Raw genomic sequence first — 19,196 nt, 5'->3', positions numbered from 1 at the left:
ACCGATTTGTTTAGAGAGCTAAATGACGGTGAAATTGAAAATCACTACAAAATGAACTCTGAAAATGTTGGAACTTGGCATGGTATCATCATTTCACCCGCATAGCATGTGCAAAAGAGTAGAGAGCGTCACGGCGAAAACTGGACGCACCTCGTGTACAAACTGGACAATCTCTTTCGGAGTATCAGGGTTTCGGACGAGAACTCATCTGTTACACGGGCACTTCAATGTTTTTTAAACTGATTTGAACTCCAGCCTATTTTTGCGTTTAGTATGCATCATTCAAAGCAACGTCATCAATTTCCAACATGTTCTGACATCATTTGCTGTTTTTAGCCATTTACCGATTTGTTTAGAGAGCTAAATGACGGTGAAATTGAAAATCACTACAAAATGAACTCTGAAAATTTTGGAACTTGGCATGGTATCGTCATTTCACCCGCATAGCTTGTGCAAAAGAGGAGAGAGGGTCACGGCGAAAACTGGACGCACCTCGTGTACAAACTGGACAATCTCTTTCGGAGTATCAGGGTTTCGGACGAGAACTCATCTGTTACACGGGCACTTCAATGTTTTTTAAACTTATTTGAACTCCAGCCTATTTTTGCATTCAGCATGCATCATTCTAAGCGACGTCATCAATTTCCAACACGTTCTGACATCATTTGTTGTTTTTCAGTCATTTACCGATTTGTTTAGAGAGCTAAATGACGGTGAAATTGAAAATCACTACAAAATGAACTCTTAAAATGTTGGAACTTGGCATGGTATCATCATTTCACCCGCATAGCATGTGCAAAAGAGTAGAGAGGGTCACGGGGAAAACTGGACGCACCTCGTGTACAAACTGGACAATCTCTTTCGGAGTATCAGGGTTTCGGACTAGAACTCATCTGTTACACGGGCACTTCAATGTTTTTAAAAATGATTTGAACTCCAGCCTATTTTTGTGTTTAGTATGCATCATTCAAAGCAACGTCATCAATTTCCAACATGTTCTGACATTATTTGCTGTTTTTAGTCATTTACCGATTTGTGTAGAGAGCTAAATGACGGTGAAATTGAAAATCACTACAAAATGAACTCTGAAAATGTTGGAACTTGGCATGGTATTGTCATTTCACCCGCATAGCATGTGCAAAAGAGGAGAGAGGGTCACGGCGAAAACTGGACGCACCTCGTGTACAAACTGGACAATCTCTTTCGTAGTATCAGGGTTTCGGACGAGAACTCATCTGTTACACGGGCACTTCAATGTTTTTTTAAACTTATTTGAACTCCAGCCTATTTTGCGTTCAGTATGCATCATTCAAAGCTACGTCATCAATTTCCAACACGTTCTGACATCATTTGCTGTTTTTCAGTCATTTACCGATTTGTTTAGAGAGCTAAATGACAGTGAAATTGAAATCCACTACAAAATGAACTCTGAAAATGTTGGAACTTGGCATGGTATCATCATTTCACCCGCATAGCATGTGCAAAAGAGTAGAGAGGGTCACGACGAAAACTGGACGCACCTCGTGTACAAACTGGACAATCTCTTTCAGAGTATCAGGTTTCGGACGAGAACTCATCTGTTACACGGGCACTTCAATGTTTTTTAAACTTATTTGAACTCCAGCCTATTTTTGCGTTCAGTATGCATCGTTCAAAGCGACGCCATCAAATTCCAACACGTTCTGACATCACTTGCTGTTTTTTAGTCATTTACCGATTTGTTTAGAGAGCTAAATGACGGTGAAATTGAAAATCACTACAAAATGAACTCTGAAAATGTTGGAACTTGGCACGGTATCATCATTTCACCCGCATAGCATGTGCAAAAGAGTATAGAGGGTCACGCCGAAAACTGGACGCACCTCGTGTACAAACTGGATAATCTCTTTCGGAGTATCAGGGTTTCGGACGAGAACTCATCTGTTACACGGGCACTTCAATGTTTTTTAAACTTATTTGAACTCCAGCCTATTTTTGCGTTCAGTATGCATCATTCAAAGCGACGTCATCAATTTCCAACACGTTCTGACATCATTTGCTGTTTTTCAGTCACTTATCGATTTGTTTACAGAGCTAAATGACGGTGAAATTGAAAATCACTACAAAATGAACTCTGGAAATATTGGAACTTGGCATGGTATCACCATTTCACCCGCATAGCATGTGCAAAAGAGTAGAGAGGGTCACGACGAAAACTGGACGCACCTCGTGTACAAATTGGACAATCTCTTTCGGAGTATCAGGGTTTCGGAAGAGAACTCATCTGTTACACGAGCACCTCAATGTTTTTTAAACTTATTTGAACTCCAGCCTATTTTTGCATTCAGTATGCATCATTCAAAGCGATGTCATCAATTTCCAACACATTCTGACATCATTTGTTGTTTTTCAGTCATTTACCGATTTGTTTAGAGAGCTAAATGACGGTGAAATTGAAAATCACTACAAAATGAACTCTGGAAATGTTGGAACTTGGCATGGTATCATCATTTCACCCGCATAGCATGTGCAAAAGAGTAGAGAGGGTCACGGCGAAAACTGGACGCACCTCGTGTACAAACTGGACAATCTCTTTCAGAGTATCAGGTTTCGGACGAGAACTCATCTGTTACACGGGCACTTGAATGTTTTTTAAACTTATTTGAACTCTAGCCTATTTTTGCGTTCAGTATGCATCATTCAAAGCGACGTCATCAATTTCCAACACGTTCTGACATCACTTGCTGTTTTTTAGTCATTTACCGATTTGTTTAGAGAGCTAAATGACGGTGAAATTGAAAATCACTACAAAATGAACTCTGAAAATGTTGGAACTTGGCACGGTAGCATCATTTCACCCGCATAGCATGTGCAAAAGAGTATAGAGGGTCACGCCGAAAACTGGACGCACCTCGTGTACAAACTGGATAATCTCTTTCGGAGTATCAGGGTTTCGGACGAGAACTCATCTGTTACATGGGCACTTCAATGTTTTTTAAACTTATTTGAACTCCAGCCTATTTTTGCGTTCAGTATGCATCATTCAAAGCGACGTCATCAATTTCCAACACGTTCTGACATCATTTGTTGTTTCTCAGTCATTTACCGATTTGTTTAAAGAGCTAAATGACGGTGAAATTGAAAATCACTACAAGATGAACTCTGGAAATGTTGGAACTTGGCATGGTATCATCATTTCACCCGCATAGCATGTGCAAAAGGGTAGGGAGGGTCACGGCGAAAACTGGGCGCACCTCGTGTACAAACTGGACAATCTCTTTCGGAGTATCAGGGTTTCGGACGAGAACTCATCTGTTACACGGGCACTTCAATGTTTTTTAAACTGATTTGAACTCCAGCCTATTTTTGCGTTTAGTATGCATCATTCAAAGCGACGTCATCAATTTCCAACATGTTCTGACATCATTTGCTGTTTTTAGTCATTTACCGATTTTTTTAGAGAGCTAAATGACGGTGAAATTGAAAATCACTACAAAATGAACTCTGAAAATGTTGGAACTTGGCACGGTAGCATCATTTCACCCGCATAGCATGTGCAAAAGAGTATAGAGGGTCACGCCGAAAACTGGACGCACCTCGTGTACAAACTGGATAATCTCTTTCGGAGTATCAGGGTTTCGGACGAGAACTCATCTGTTACATGGGCACTTCAATGTTTTTTAAACTTATTTGAAATCCAGCCTATTTTTGCGTTCAGTATGCATCATTCAAAGCGACGTCATCAATTTCCAACACGTTCTGACATCATTTGTTGTTTCTCAGTCATTTACCGATTTGTTTAGAGAGCTAAATGACGGTGAAATTGAAAATCACTACAAGATGAACTCTGGAAATGTTGGAACTTGGCATGGTATCATCATTTCACCCGCATAGCATGTGCAAAAGGGTAGAGAGGGTCACGGCGAAAACTGGGCGCACCTCGTGTACAAACTGGACAATCTCTTTCGGAGTATCAGGGTTTCGGACGAGAACTCATCTGTTACACGGGCACTTCAATGTTTTTTAAACTGATTTGAACTCCAGCCTATTTTTGCGTTTAGTATGCATCATTCAAAGCGACGTCATCAATTTCCAACATGTTCTGACATCATTTGCTGTTTTTAGTCATTTACTGATTTGTTTAGAGAGCTAAATGACGGTGAAATTGAAAATCACTACAAAATGAACTCTGAAAATGTTGGAACTTGGCATGGTATCGTCATTTCACCCGCATAGCATGTGCAAAAGAGGAGAGAGGGTCACGCCGAAAACTGGACGCACCTCGTGTACAAACTGGACAATCTCTTTCGTAGTATCAGGGTTTCGGACGAGAACTCATCTGTTACACGGGCACTTCAATGTTTTTTTAAACTTATTTGAACTCCAGCCTATTTTGCGTTCAGTATGCATCATTCAAAGCGACGTCATCAATTTCCAACACGTTCTGACATCATTTGCTGTTTTTCAGTCATTTACCGATTTGTTTAGAGAGCTAAATGACGGTGAAATTGAAATCCACTACAAAATGAACTCTGAAAATGTCGGAACTTGGCATGGTATCATCATTTCACCCGCATAGCATGAGCAAAAGAGTAGAGAGGGTCACGGCGAAAACTGGACGCACCTCGTGTACAAACTGGACAATCTCTTTCAGAGTATCAGGTTTCGGACGAGAACTCATCTGTTACACGGGCACTTCAATGTTTTTTAAACTTATTTGAACTCCAGCCTATTTTTGCGTTCAGTATGCATCGTTCAAAGCGACGTCATCAAATTCCAACACGTTCTGACATCACTTGCTGTTTTTTAGTCATTTACCGATTTGTTTAGAGAGCTAAATGATGGTGAAATTGAAAATCACTACAAAATGAACCCTGAAAATGTTGGAACTTGGCACGGTATCATCATTTCACCCGCATAGCATGTGCAAAAGAGTATAGAGGATCATGCCGAAAACTGGACGCACCTCGTGTACAAACTGGACAATCTCTTTCGGAGTATCAGGGTTTCGGACGAGAACTCATCTGTTACACGAGCACCTCAATGTTTTTTAAACTTATTTGAACTCCAGCCTATTTTTGCATTCAGTATGCATCATTCAAAGCGACGTCATCAATTTCCAACACATTCTGACATCATTTGTTGTTTTTCAGTCATTTACCGATTTGTTTAGAGAGCTAAATGACGGTGAAATTGAAAATCACTACAAAATGAACTCTGGAAATGTTGGAACTTGGCATGGTATCATCATTTCACCCGCATAGCATGTGCAAAAGAGTAGAGAGGGTCACGGCGAAAACTGGACGCACCTCGTGTACAAACTGGACAATCTCTTTCGGAGTATCAGGTTTCGGACGAGAACTCATCTGTTACACGGGCACTTGAATGTTTTTTAAACTTATTTGAACCCTAGCCTATTTTTGCGTTCAGTATCCATCATTCAAAGCGACGTCATCAATTTCCAATACGTTCTGACATCACTTGCTGTTTTTTAGTCATTTACCGATTTGTTTAGAGAGCTAAATGACGGTGAAATTGAAAATCACTATAAAATGAACTCTGAAAATGTTGGAACTTGGCACGGTAGCATCATTTCACCCGCATAGCATGTGCAAAAGAGTATAGAGGGTCACGCCGAAAACTGGACGCACCTCGTGTACAAACTGGATAATCTCTTTCGGAGTATCAGGGTTTCGGACGAGAACTCATCTGTTACATGGGCACTTCAATGTTTTTTAAACTTATTTGAACTCCAGCCTATTTTTGCGTTCAGTATGCATCATTGAAAGCGACGTCATCAATTTCCAACACGTTCTGACATCATTTGTTGTTTCTCAGTCATTTACCGATTTGTTTAGAGAGCTAAATGACGGTGAAATTGAAAATCACTACAAGATGAACTCTGGAAATGTTGGAACTTGGCATGGTATCATCATTTCACCCGCATAGCATGTGCAAAAGGGTAGAGAGGGTCACGGCGAAAACTGGGCGCACCTCGTGTACAAACTGGACAATCTCTTTAGGAGTATCAGGGTTTCGGACGAGAACTCATCTGTTACACGGGCACTTCAATGTTTTTTAAACTGATTTGAACTCCAGCCTATTTTTGCGTTTAGTATGCATCATTCAAAGCGACGTCATCAATTTCCAACATGTTCTGACATCATTTGTTGTTTTTAGTCATTTACCGATTTGTTTAGAGAGCTAAATGACGGTGAAATTGAAAATTACTACAAAATGAACTCTGAAAATGTTGGAACTTGGCACGGTAGCATCATTTCACCCGCATAGCATGTGCAAAAGAGTATAGAGGGTCACGCCGAAAACTGGACGCACCTCGTGTACAAACTGGATAATCTCTTTCGGAGTATCAGGGTTTCGGACGAGAACTCATCTGTTACATGGGCACTTCAATGTTTTTTAAACTTATTTGAACTCCAGCCTATTTTTGCGTTTAGTATGCATCATTCAAAGCGACGTCATCAATTTCCAACACGTTCTGACATCATTTGTTGTTTCTCAGTCATTTACCGATTTGTTTAGAGAGCTAAATGACGGTGAAATTGAAAATCACTACAAGATGAACTCTGGAAATGTTGGAACTTGGCATGGTATCATCATTTCACCCGCATAGCATGTGCAAAAGGGTAGAGAGGGTCACGGCGAAAACTGGGCGCACCTCGTGTACAAACTGGACAATCTCTTTCGGAGTATCAGGGTTTCGGACGAGAACTCATCTGTTACACGGGCACTTCAATGTTTTTTAAACTGATTTGAACTCCAGCCTATTTTTGCGTTTAGTATGCATCATTCAAAGCGACGTCATCAATTTCCAACATGTTCTGACATCATTTGCTGTTTTTAGTCATTTACTGATTTGTTTAGAGAGCTAAATGACGGTGAAATTGAAAATCACTACAAAATGAACTCTGAAAATGTTGGAACTTGGCATGGTATCGTCATTTCACCCGCATAGCATGTGCAAAAGAGGAGAGAGGGTCACGCCGAAAACTGGACGCACCTCGTGTACAAACTGGACAATCTCTTTCGTAGTATCAGGGTTTCGGACGAGAACTCATCTGTTACACGGGCACTTCAATGTTTTTTTAAACTTATTTGAACTCCAGCCTATTTTGCGTTCAGTATGCATCATTCAAAGCGACGTCATCAATTTCCAACACGTTCTGACATCATTTGCTGTTTTTCAGTCATTTACCGATTTGTTTAGAGAGCTAAATGACGGTGAAATTGAAATCCACTACAAAATGAACTCTGAAAATGTCGGAACTTGGCATGGTATCACCATTTCACCCGCATAGCATGAGCAAAAGAGTAGAGAGGGTCACGGCGAAAGCTGGACGCACCTCGTGTACAAACTGGACAATCCCTTTCAGAGTATCAGGTTTCGGACGAGAACTCATTTGTTACACGGGCACTTCAATGTTTTTTAAACTTATTTGAACTCCAGCCTATTTTTGCGTTCAGTATGCATCGTTCAAAGCGACGTCATCAAATTCCAACACGTTCTGACATCACTTGCTGTTTTTTAGTCATTTACCGATTTGTTTAGAGAGCTAAATGATGGTGAAATTGAAAATCACTACAAAATGAACCCTGAAAATGTTGGAACTTGGCACGGTATCATCATTTCACCCGCATAGCATGTGCAAAAGAGTATAGAGGATCACGCCGAAAACTGGACGCACCTCGTGTACAAACTGGACAATCTCTTTCGGAGTATCAGGGTTTCGGACGAGAACTCATCTGTTACACGGGCACTTCAATGTTTTTTAAACTTATTTGAACTCCAGCCTATTTTTGCGTTCAGTATGCATCATTCAAAGCGACGTCATCAATTTCCAACACGTTCTGACATCATTTGCTGTTTTTCAGTCATTTACCGATTTGTTTAGAGAGCTAAATGACGGTGAAATTGAAATCCACTACAAAATGAACTCTGGAAATGTTGGAACTTGGCATGGTATCATCATTTCACCCGCATAGCATGTGCAAAAGAGTAGAGAGGGTCACGGCGAAAACTGGACGCACCTCGTGTACAAACTGGACAATCTCTTTCAGAGTATCAGGTTTCGGACGAGAACTCATCTTTTACACGGGCACTTCAATGTTTTTTAAACTTATTTGAACTCCAGCCTATTTTTGCGTTCAGTATGCATCGTTCAAAGCGACGTCATCAAATTCCAACACGTTCTGACATCACTTGCTGTTTTTTAGTCATTTACTGATTTGTTTAGAGAGCTAAATGATGGTGAAATTGAAAATCACTACAAAATGAACTCTGAAAATGTTGGAACTTGGCACGGTAGCATCATTTCACCCGCATAGCATGTGCAAAAGAGTATAGAGGGTCACGCCGAAAACTGGACGCACCTCGTGTACAAACTGGATAATCTATTTCGGAGTATCAGGGTTTCGGACGAGAACTCATCTGTTACACGGGCACTTCAATGTTTTTTAAACTTATTTGAACTCCAGCCTATTTTTGCGTTCAGTATGCATCATTCAAAGCGACGTCATCAATTTCCAACACGTTCTGACATCATTTGTTGTTTTTCAGTCATTTACCGATTTGTTTAGAGAGCTAAATGACGGTGAAATTGAAAATCACTACAAGATGAACTCTGGAAATGTTGGAACTTGGCATGGTATCATCATTTCACCCGCATAGCATGTGCAAAAGGGTAGAGAGGGTCACGGCGAAAACTGGGCGCACCTTGTGTACAAACTGGACAATCTCTTTCGGAGTATCAGGGTTTCGGACGAGAACTCATCTGTTACACGGGCACTTCAATGTTTTTTAAACTGATTTGAACTCCAGCCTATTTTTGCGTTTAGTATGCATCATTCAAAGCAACGTCATCAATTTCCAACATGTTCTGACATCATTTGCTGTTTTTAGCCATTTACCGATTTGTTTAGAGAGCTAAATGACGGTGAAATTGAAAATCACTACAACATGAACTCTGAAAATGTTGGAACTTGGCATGGTATCGTCATTTCACCCGCATAGCTTGTGCAAAAGAGGAGAGAGGGTCACGGCGAAAACTGGACGCACCTCGTGTACAAACTGGACAATCTCTTTCGGAGTATCAGGGTTTCGGACGAGAACTCATCTGTTACACGGGCACTTCAATGTTTTTTAAACTTATTTGAAATCCAGCCTATTTTTGCGTTCAGTATGCATCATTCAAAGCGACGTCATCAATTTCCAACACTTTCTGACATCATTTGCTGTTTTTCAGTCATTTATCGATTTGTTTACAGCTAAATGACGGTGAAATTGAAAATCACTACAAAATGAACTCTGGAAATGTTGGAACTTAGCATGGTATCATCATTTCACCCGCATAGCATGTGCAAAAGAGTAGAGAGGGTCATGACGAAAACTGGACGCACCTCGTGTACAAATTGGACAATCTCTTTCGGAGTATCAGGGTTTCGGACGAGAACTCATCTGTTACACGGGCACTTCAATGTTTTTTAAACTTATTTGAGCTCCAGCCTATTTTTGCATTCAGTATGCATCATTCAAAGCGACTTCATCAATTTCCAACACGTTCTGACATAATTTGTTGTTTTTCAGTCATTTACCGATTTGTTTAGAGAGCTAAATCACGATGAAATTGAAAATCACTACAAAATGAACTCTGAAAATGTTGGAACTTGGCATGGTATCATCATTTCACCCGCATAGCATGTGTAAAAGAGTAGAGAGTGTCACGGCGAATACTGGACGCACCTCGTGTACAAACTGGACAATCTCTTTCGGAGTATCAGGGTTTCGGACGAGAACTCATCTGTTACACGGGCACTTCAATGTTTTTTAAACTGATTTGAACTCCAGCCTAGTTTTGCGTTTAGTATGCATCATTCAAAGCAACGTCATCAATTTCCAACATGTTCTGACATCATTTGCTGTTTTTAGTCATTTACCGATTTGTTTAGAGAGCTAAATGACGGTGAAATTGAAAATCACTACAAAATGAACTCTGAAAATGTTGGAACTTGGCATGGTATTGTCATTTCACCCGCATAGCATGTGCAAAAGAGGAGAGAGGGTCACGGCGAAAACTGGACGCACCTCGTGTACAAACTGGACAATCTCTTTCGTAGTATCAGGGTTTCGGACGAGAACTCATCTGTTACACGGGCACTTCAATGTTTTTTAAACTTATTTGAACTCCAGCCTATTTTGCGTTCAGTATGCATCATTCAAAGCGACGTCATCAATTTCCAACACGTTCTGACATCATTTGCTGTATTTCAGTCATTTACCGATTTGTTCAGAGAGCTAAATGACGGTGAAATTGAAATCCACTACAAAATGAACTCTGAAAATGTTGGAACTTGGCATGTTATCATCATTTCACCCGCATAGCATGTGCAAAAGAGTAGAGAGGGTCACGGCGAAAACTGGACGCACCTCGTGTACAAACTGGACAATCTCTTTCAGAGTATCAGGTTTCGGACGAGAACTCATCTGTTACACGGGCACTTCAATGTTTTTTAAACTTATTTGAACTCCAGCCTATTTTTGCGTTCAGTATGCATCGTTCAAAGCGACGTCATCAAATTCCAACACATTCTGACATCACTTGCTGTTTTTTAGTCATTTACCGATTTGTTTAGAGAGCTAAATGACGGTGAAATTGAAAATCACTACAAAATGAACTCTGAAAATGTTGGAACTTGGCACGGTATCATCATTGCACCCGCATAGCATGTGCAAAAGAGTATAGAGGGTCACGCCGAAAACTGGACGCACCTCGTGTAAAACTGGATAATCTCTTTCGGAGTATTAGGGTTTCGGACGAGAACTCATCTGTTACATGGGCACTTCAATGTTTTTTAAACTTATTTGAACTCCAGCCTATTTTTGCGTTTAGTATGCATCATTCAAAGTGACGTCATCAATTTCCAACACGTTCTGACATCATTTGCTGTTTTTCAGTCATTTATCGATTTGTTTACAGAGCTAAATGACGGTGAAATTGAAAATCACTACAAAATGAACTCTGGAAATGTTGGAACTTGGCATGGTATCATCATTTCACCCGCATAGCATGTGCAAAAGAGTAGAGAGGGTCACGGCGAAAACTGGACGCACCTCGTGTACAAACTGGACAATCTCTTTCGGAGTATCAGGGTTTCGGACGAGAACTCATCTCTTACACGGGCACTTCAATGTTTTTTAAACTTATTTGAACTCCAGCCTATTTTTGCATTCAGTATGCATCATTCAAAGCGACGTCATCAATTTCCAACACGTTCTGACATCACTTGCTGTTTTTTAGTCATTTACCGATTTGTTTAGAGAGCTAAATGACGGTGAAATTGAAAATCACTACAAAATGAACTCTGAAAATGTTGGAACTTGGCACGGTATCATCATTTCACCCGCATAGCATGTGCAAAAGAGTATAGAGGGTCACGCCGAAAACTGGACGCACCTCGTGTACAAACTGGATAATCTCTTTCGGAGTATCAGGGTTTCAGACGAGAACTCATCTGTTACACGGGCACTTCAATGTTTTTTAAACTTATTTGAACTCCAGCCTATTTTTGCGTTCAGTATGCATCGTTCAAAGCGACGTCACCAAATTCCAACACGTTCTGACATCACTTGCTGTTTTTTAGTCATTTACTGATTTGTTTACAGAGCTAAATGACGGTGAAATTGAAAATCACTACAAAATGAACTCTGAAAATGTTGGAACTTGGCACGGTCGCATCATTTCACCCGCATAGCATGTGCAAAAGAGTAGAGAGGGTCACGACGAAAACTGGACGCACCTCGTGTACAAACTGGATAATCTCTTTCGGAGTATCAGGGTTTCGGACGAGAACTCATCTGTTACACGGGCACTTCAATGTTTTTTAAACTTATTTGAACTCCAGCCTATTTTTGCCTTCAGTATGCATCATTCAAAGCGACGTCATCAATTTCCAACACGTTCTGACATAATTTGTTGTTTTTCAGTCATTTACCGATTTGTTTAGAGAGCTAAATCACGATGAAATTGAAAATCACTACAAAATGAACTCTGAAAATGTTGGAACTTGGCATGGTATCATCATTTCACCCGCATAGCATGTGCAAAAGAGTAGAGAGTGTCACGGCGAATACTGGACGCACCTCGTGTACAAACTGGACAATCTCTTTCGGAGTATCAGGGTTTCGGACGAGAACTCATCTGTTACACGGGCACTTCAATGTTTTTTAAACTGATTTGAACTCCAGCCTAGTTTTGCGTTTAGTATGCATCATTCAAAGCAACGTCATCAATTTCCAACATGTTCTGACATCATTTGCTGTTTTTAGTCATTTACCGATTTGTTTAGAGAGCTAAATGACGGTGAAATTGAAAATCACTACAAAATGAACTCTGAAAATGTTGGAACTTGGCACGGTATCATCATTGCACCCGCATAGCATGTGCAAAAGAGTATAGAGGGTCACGCCGAAAACTGGACGCACCTCGTGTAAAACTGGATAATCTCTTTCGGAGTATTAGGGTTTCGGACGAGAACTCATCTGTTACATGGGCACTTCAATGTTTTTTAAACTTATTTGAACTCCAGCCTATTTTTGCGTTTAGTATGCATCATTCAAAGTGACGTCATCAATTTCCAACACGTTCTGACATCATTTGCTGTTTTTCAGTCATTTATCGATTTGTTTACAGAGCTAAATGACGGTGAAATTGAAAATCACTACAAAATGAACTCTGGAAATGTTGGAACTTGGCATGGTATCATCATTTCACCCGCATAGCATGTGCAAAAGAGTAGAGAGGGTCACGGCGAAAACTGGACGCACCTCGTGTACAAACTGGACAATCTCTTTCGGAGTATCAGGGTTTCGGACGAGAACTCATCTCTTACACGGGCACTTCAATGTTTTTTAAACTTATTTGAACTCCAGCCTATTTTTGCGTTCAGTATGCATCGTTCAAAGCGACGTCATCAATTTCCAACACGTTCTGACATCACTTGCTGTTTTTTAGTCATTTACCGATTTGTTTAGAGAGCTAAATGACGGTGAAATTGAAAATCACTACAAAATGAACTCTGAAAATGTTGGAACTTGGCACGGTATCATCATTTCACCCGCATAGCATGTGCAAAAGAGTATAGAGGGTCACGCCGAAAACTGGACGCACCTCGTGTACAAACTGGATAATCTCTTTCGGAGTATCAGGGTTTCAGACGAGAACTCATCTGTTACACGGGCACTTCAATGTTTTTTAAACTTATTTGAACTCCAGCCTATTTTTGCGTTCAGTATGCATCGTTCAAAGCGACGTCACCAAATTCCAACACGTTCTGACATCACTTGCTGTTTTTTAGTCATTTACTGATTTGTTTACAGAGCTAAATGACGGTGAAATTGAAAATCACTACAAAATGAACTCTGAAAATGTTGGAACTTGGCACGGTCGCATCATTTCACCCGCATAGCATGTGCAAAAGAGTAGAGAGGGTCACGACGAAAACTGGACGCACCTCGTGTACAAACTGGATAATCTCTTTCGGAGTATCAGGGTTTCGGACGAGAACTCATCTGTTACACGGGCACTTCAATGTTTTTTAAACTTATTTGAACTCCAGCCTATTTTTGCCTTCAGTATGCATCATTCAAAGCGACGTCATCAATTTCCAACACGTTCTGACATAATTTGTTGTTTTTCAGTCATTTACCGATTTGTTTAGAGAGCTAAATCACGATGAAATTGAAAATCACTACAAAATGAACTCTGAAAATGTTGGAACTTGGCATGGTATCATCATTTCACCCGCATAGCATGTGCAAAAGAGTAGAGAGTGTCACGGCGAATACTGGACGCACCTCGTGTACAAACTGGACAATCTCTTTCGGAGTATCAGGGTTTCGGACGAGAACTCATCTGTTACACGGGCACTTCAATGTTTTTTAAACTGATTTGAACTCCAGCCTAGTTTTGCGTTTAGTATGCATCATTCAAAGCAACGTCATCAATTTCCAACATGTTCTGACATCATTTGCTGTTTTTAGTCATTTACCGATTTGTTTAGAGAGCTAAATGACGGTGAAATTGAAAATCACTACAAAATGAACTCTGAAAATGTTGGAACTTGGCATGGTATTGTCATTTCACCCGCATAGCATGTGCAAAAGAGGAGAGAGGGTCACGGCGAAAACTGGACGCACCTCGTGTACAAACTGGACAATCTCTTTCGTAGTATCAGGGTTTCGGACGAGAACTCATCTGTTACACGGGCACTTCAATGTTTTTTTAAACTTATTTGAACTCCAGCCTATTTTGCGTTCAGTATGCATCATTCAAAGCGACGTCATCAATTTCCAACACGTTCTGACATCACTTGCTGTTTTTTAGTCATTTACTGATTTGTTCAGAGAGCTAAATGACGGTGAAATTGAAAATCACTACAAAATGAACTCTGAAAATGTTGGAACTTGGCATGTTATCATCATTTCACCCGCATAGCATGTGCAAAAGAGTAGACAGGGTCACGGCGAAAACTGGACGCACCTCGTGTACAAACTGGACAATCTCTTTCAGAGTATCAGGTTTCGGACGAGAACTCATCTGTTACACGGGCACTTCAATGTTTTTTAAACTTATTTGAACTCCAGCCTATTTTTGCGTTCAGTATGCATCGTTCAAAGCGACGTCATCAAATTCCAACACATTCTGACATCACTTGCTGTTTTTTAGTCATTTACCGATTTGTTTAGAGAGCTAAATGACGGTGAAATTGAAAATCACTACAAAATGAAGTCTGAAAATGTTGGAACTTGGCACGGTATCATCATTGCACCCGCATAGCATGTGCAAAAGAGTATAGAGGGTCACGCCGAAAACTGGACGCACCTCGTGTAAAACTGGATAATCTCTTTCGGAGTATTAGGGTTTCGGACGAGAACTCATCTGTTACATGGGCACTTCAATGTTTTTTAAACTTATTTGAACTCCAGCCTATTTTTGCGTTTAGTATGCATCATTCAAAGTGACGTCATCAATTTCCAACACGTTCTGACATCATTTGCTGTTTTTCAGTCATTTATCGATTTGTTTACAGAGCTAAATGACGGTGAAATTGAAAATCACTACAAAATGAACTCTGGAAATGTTGGAACTTGGCATGGTATCATCATTTCACCCGCATAGCATGTGCAAAAGAGTAGAGAGGGTCACGGCGAAAACTGGACGCACCTCGTGTACAAACTGGACAATCTCTTTCGGAGTATTAGGGTTTCGGACGAGAACTCATCTCTTACACGGGCACTTCAATGTTTTTTAAACTTATTTGAACTCCATCCTATTTTTGCGTTTAGTATGCATCATTCAAAGTGACGTCATCAATTTCCAACACGTTCTGACATCATTTGCTGTTTTTTAGTCATTTACCGATTTGTTTAGAGAGCTAAATGACGGTGAAATTGAAAATCACTACAAAATGAACTCTGAAAATGTTGGAACTTGGCACGGTATCATCATTTCACCCGCATAGCATGTGCAAAAGAGTATAGAGGGTCACGCCGAAAACTGGACGCACCTCGTGTACAAACTGGATAATCTCTTTCGGAGTATCAGGGTTTCGGACGAGAACTCATCTGTTACACGGGCACTTTAATGTTTTTTAAACTTATTTGAACTCCAGCCTATTTTTGCGTTCAGTATGCATCGTTCAAAGCGACGTCACCAAATGCCAACATGTTCTGACATCACTTGCTGTTTTTTAGTCATTTACTGATTTGTTTACAGAGCTAAATGACGGTGAAATTGAAAATCACTACAAAATGAACTCTGAAAATGTTGGAACTTGGCACGGTCGCATCATTTCACCCGCATAGCATGTGCAAAAGAGTAGAGAGGGTCACGACGAAAACTGGACGCACCTCGTGTACAAACTGGATAATCTCTTTCGGAGTATCAGGGTTTCGGACGAGAACTCATCTGTTACACGGGCACTTCAATGTTTTTTAAACTTATTTGAACTCCAGCCTATTTTTGCATTCAGTATGCATCATTCAAAGCGACGTCATCAATTTCCAACACGTTCTGACATCATTTGTTGTTTTTCAGTCATTTACCGTTTTGTTTAGGGAGCTAAATGACGGTGAAATTGAAAATCACTACAAAATGAACTCTGAAAATGTTGGAACTTGGCATGGTATCATCATTTCACCCGCATAGCATGTGCAAAAGAGTAGAGAGGGTCACGGCGAAAACTGGACGCACCTCGTGTACAAACTGGACAATCTCTTTCGGAGTATCAGGGTTTCGGACGAGAACTCATCTGTTACACGGGCACTTCAATGTTTTTTAAACTTATTTGAGCTCCAGCCTATTTTTGCCTTCAGTATGCATCATTCAAAGCGACGTCATCAATTTCCAACACGTTCTGACATAATTTGTTGTTTTTCAGTCATTTACCGATTTGTTTAGAGAGCTAAATCACGATGAAATTGAAAATCACTACAAAATGAACTCTGAAAATGTTGGAACTTGGCATGGTATCATCATTTCACCCGCATAGCATGTGCAAAAGAGTAGAGAGTGTCACGGCGAATACTGGACGCACCTCGTGTACAAACTGGACAATCTCTTTCGGAGTATCAGGGTTTCGGACGAGAACTCATCTGTTACACGGGCACTTCAATGTTTTTTAAACTGATTTGAACTCCAGCCTAGTTTTGCGTTTAGTATGCATCATTCAAAGCAACGTCATCAATTTCCAACATGTTCTGACATCATTTGCTGTTTTTAGTCATTTACCGATTTGTTTAGAGAGCTAAATGACGGTGAAATTGAAAATCACTACAAAATGAACTCTGAAAATGTTGGAACTTGGCATGGTATTGTCATTTCACCCGCATAGCATGTGCAAAAGAGGAGAGAGGGTCACGGCGAAAACTGGACGCACCTCGTGTACAAACTGGACAATCTCTTTCGTAGTATCAGGGTTTCGGACGAGAACTCATCTGTTACACGGGCACTTCAATGTTTTTTTAAACTTATTTGAACTCCAGCCTATTTTGCGTTCAGTATGCATCATTCAAAGCGACGTCATCAATTTCCAACACGTTCTGACATCATTTGCTGTTTTTCAGTCATTTACCGATTTGTTCAGAGAGCTAAATGACGGTGAAATTGAAAATCACTACAAAATGAACTCTGAAAATGTTGGAACTTGGCATGTTATCATCATTTCACCCGCATAGCATGTGCAAAAGAGTAGACAGGGTCACGGCGAAAACTGGACGCACCTCGTGTACAAACTGGACAATCTCTTTCAGAGTATCAAGTTTCGGACGAGAACTCATCTGTTACACGGGCACATCAATGTTTTTTAAACTTATTTGAACTCCAGCCTATTTTTGCGTTCAGTATGCATCGTTCAAAGCGACGTCATCAAATTCCAACACGTTCTGACATCATTTGCTGTTTTTCAGTCATTTACCGATTTGTTTAGAGAGCTAAATGACGGTGAAATTGAAATCCACTACAAAATGAACTCTGGAAATGTTGGAACTTGGCATGGTATCATCATTTCACCCGCATAGCATGTGCAAAAGAGTAGAGAGGGTCACGGCGAAAACTGGACGCACCTCGTGTACAAACTGGACAATCTCTTTCAGAGTATCAGGTTTCGGACGAGAACTCATCTTTTACACGGGCACTTCAATGTTTTTTAAACTTATTTGAACTCCAGCCTATTTTTGCGTTCAGTATGCATCGTTCAAGGCGACGTCATCAAATTCCAACACGTTCTGACATCACTTGCTGTTTTTGAGTCATTTACTGATTTGTTTAGAGAGCTAAATGACGGTGAAATTGAAAATCACTACAAAATGAACTCTGAAAATGTTGGAACTTGGCACGGTAGCATCATTTCACCCGCATAGCATGTGCAAAAGAGTATAGAGGGTCACGCCGAAAACTGGACGCACCTCGTGTACAAACTGAATAATCTCTTTCGGAGTATCAGGGTTTCGGACGAGAACTCATCTGTTACACGGGCACTTCAATGTTTTTTAAACTTATTTGAACTCCAGCCTATTTTTGCGTTCAGTATGCATCATTCAAAGCGACGTCATCAATTTCCAACACGTTCTGACATCATTTGTTGTTTTTTAGTCATTTACCGATTTGTTTAGAGAGCTAAATGACGGTGAAATTGAAAATCACTACAAGATGAACTCTGGAAATGTTGGAACTTGGCATGGTATCATCATTTCACCCGCATAGCATGTGCAAAAGGGTAGAGAGGGTCACGGCGAAAACTGGGCGCACCTCGTGTACAAACTGGACAATCTCTTTCGGAGTATCAGGGTTTCGGACGAGAACTCATCTGTTACACGGGCACTTCAATGTTTTTTAAACTGATTTGAACTCCAGCCTATTTTTGCGTTTAGTATGCATCATTCAAAGCGACGTCATCAATTTCCAACATGTTCTGACATCATTTGCTGTTTTTAGTCATTTACCGATTTGTTTAGAGAGCTAAATGACGGTGAAATTGAAAATCACTACAAAATGAACTCTGAAAATGTTGGAACTTGGCATGGTATCGTCATTTCACCCGCATAGCATGTGCAAAAGAGGAGAGAGGGTCACGCCGAAAACTGGACGCACCTCCTGTACAAACTGGACAATCTCTTTCGTAGTATCAGGGTTTCGGACGAGAACTCATCTGTTACACGGGCACTTCAATGTTTTTTAAACTTATTTGAACTCCAGCCTATTTTTGCATTCAGTATGCATCATTCAAAGCGACGTCATCAATTTCCAACACGTTCTGACATCATTTGTTGTTTTTCAGTCATTTACCGTTTTGTTTAGAGAGCTAAATGACGGTGAAATTGAAAATCACTACAAAATGAACTCTGAAAATGTTGGAACTTGGCATGGTATCATCATTTCACCCGCATAGCATGTGCAAAAGTGTAGAGAGGGTCACGGCGAAAACTGGACGCACCTCGTGTACAAACTGGACAATCTCTTTCGGAGTATCAGGGTTTCGGACGAGAACTCATCTGTTACACGGGCACTTCAATGTTTTTTAAACTGATTTGAACTCCAGCCTATTTTTGCGTTTAGTATGCATCATTCAAAGCAACGTCATCAATTTCCAACATGTTCTGACATCATTTGCTGTTTTTAGTCATTTACCGATTTGTTTAGAGA

The sequence above is a fragment of the Aegilops tauschii genome, chromosome 2 (genome assembly GCF_002575655.3).
Source record: "Aegilops tauschii subsp. strangulata cultivar AL8/78 chromosome 2, Aet v6.0, whole genome shotgun sequence".
Taxonomy (NCBI): Eukaryota; Viridiplantae; Streptophyta; class Magnoliopsida; order Poales; family Poaceae; genus Aegilops; species Aegilops tauschii.
The sequence above is the reverse complement of the archived record's forward strand: the minus strand, read 5'-3'. Positions refer to the sequence as shown.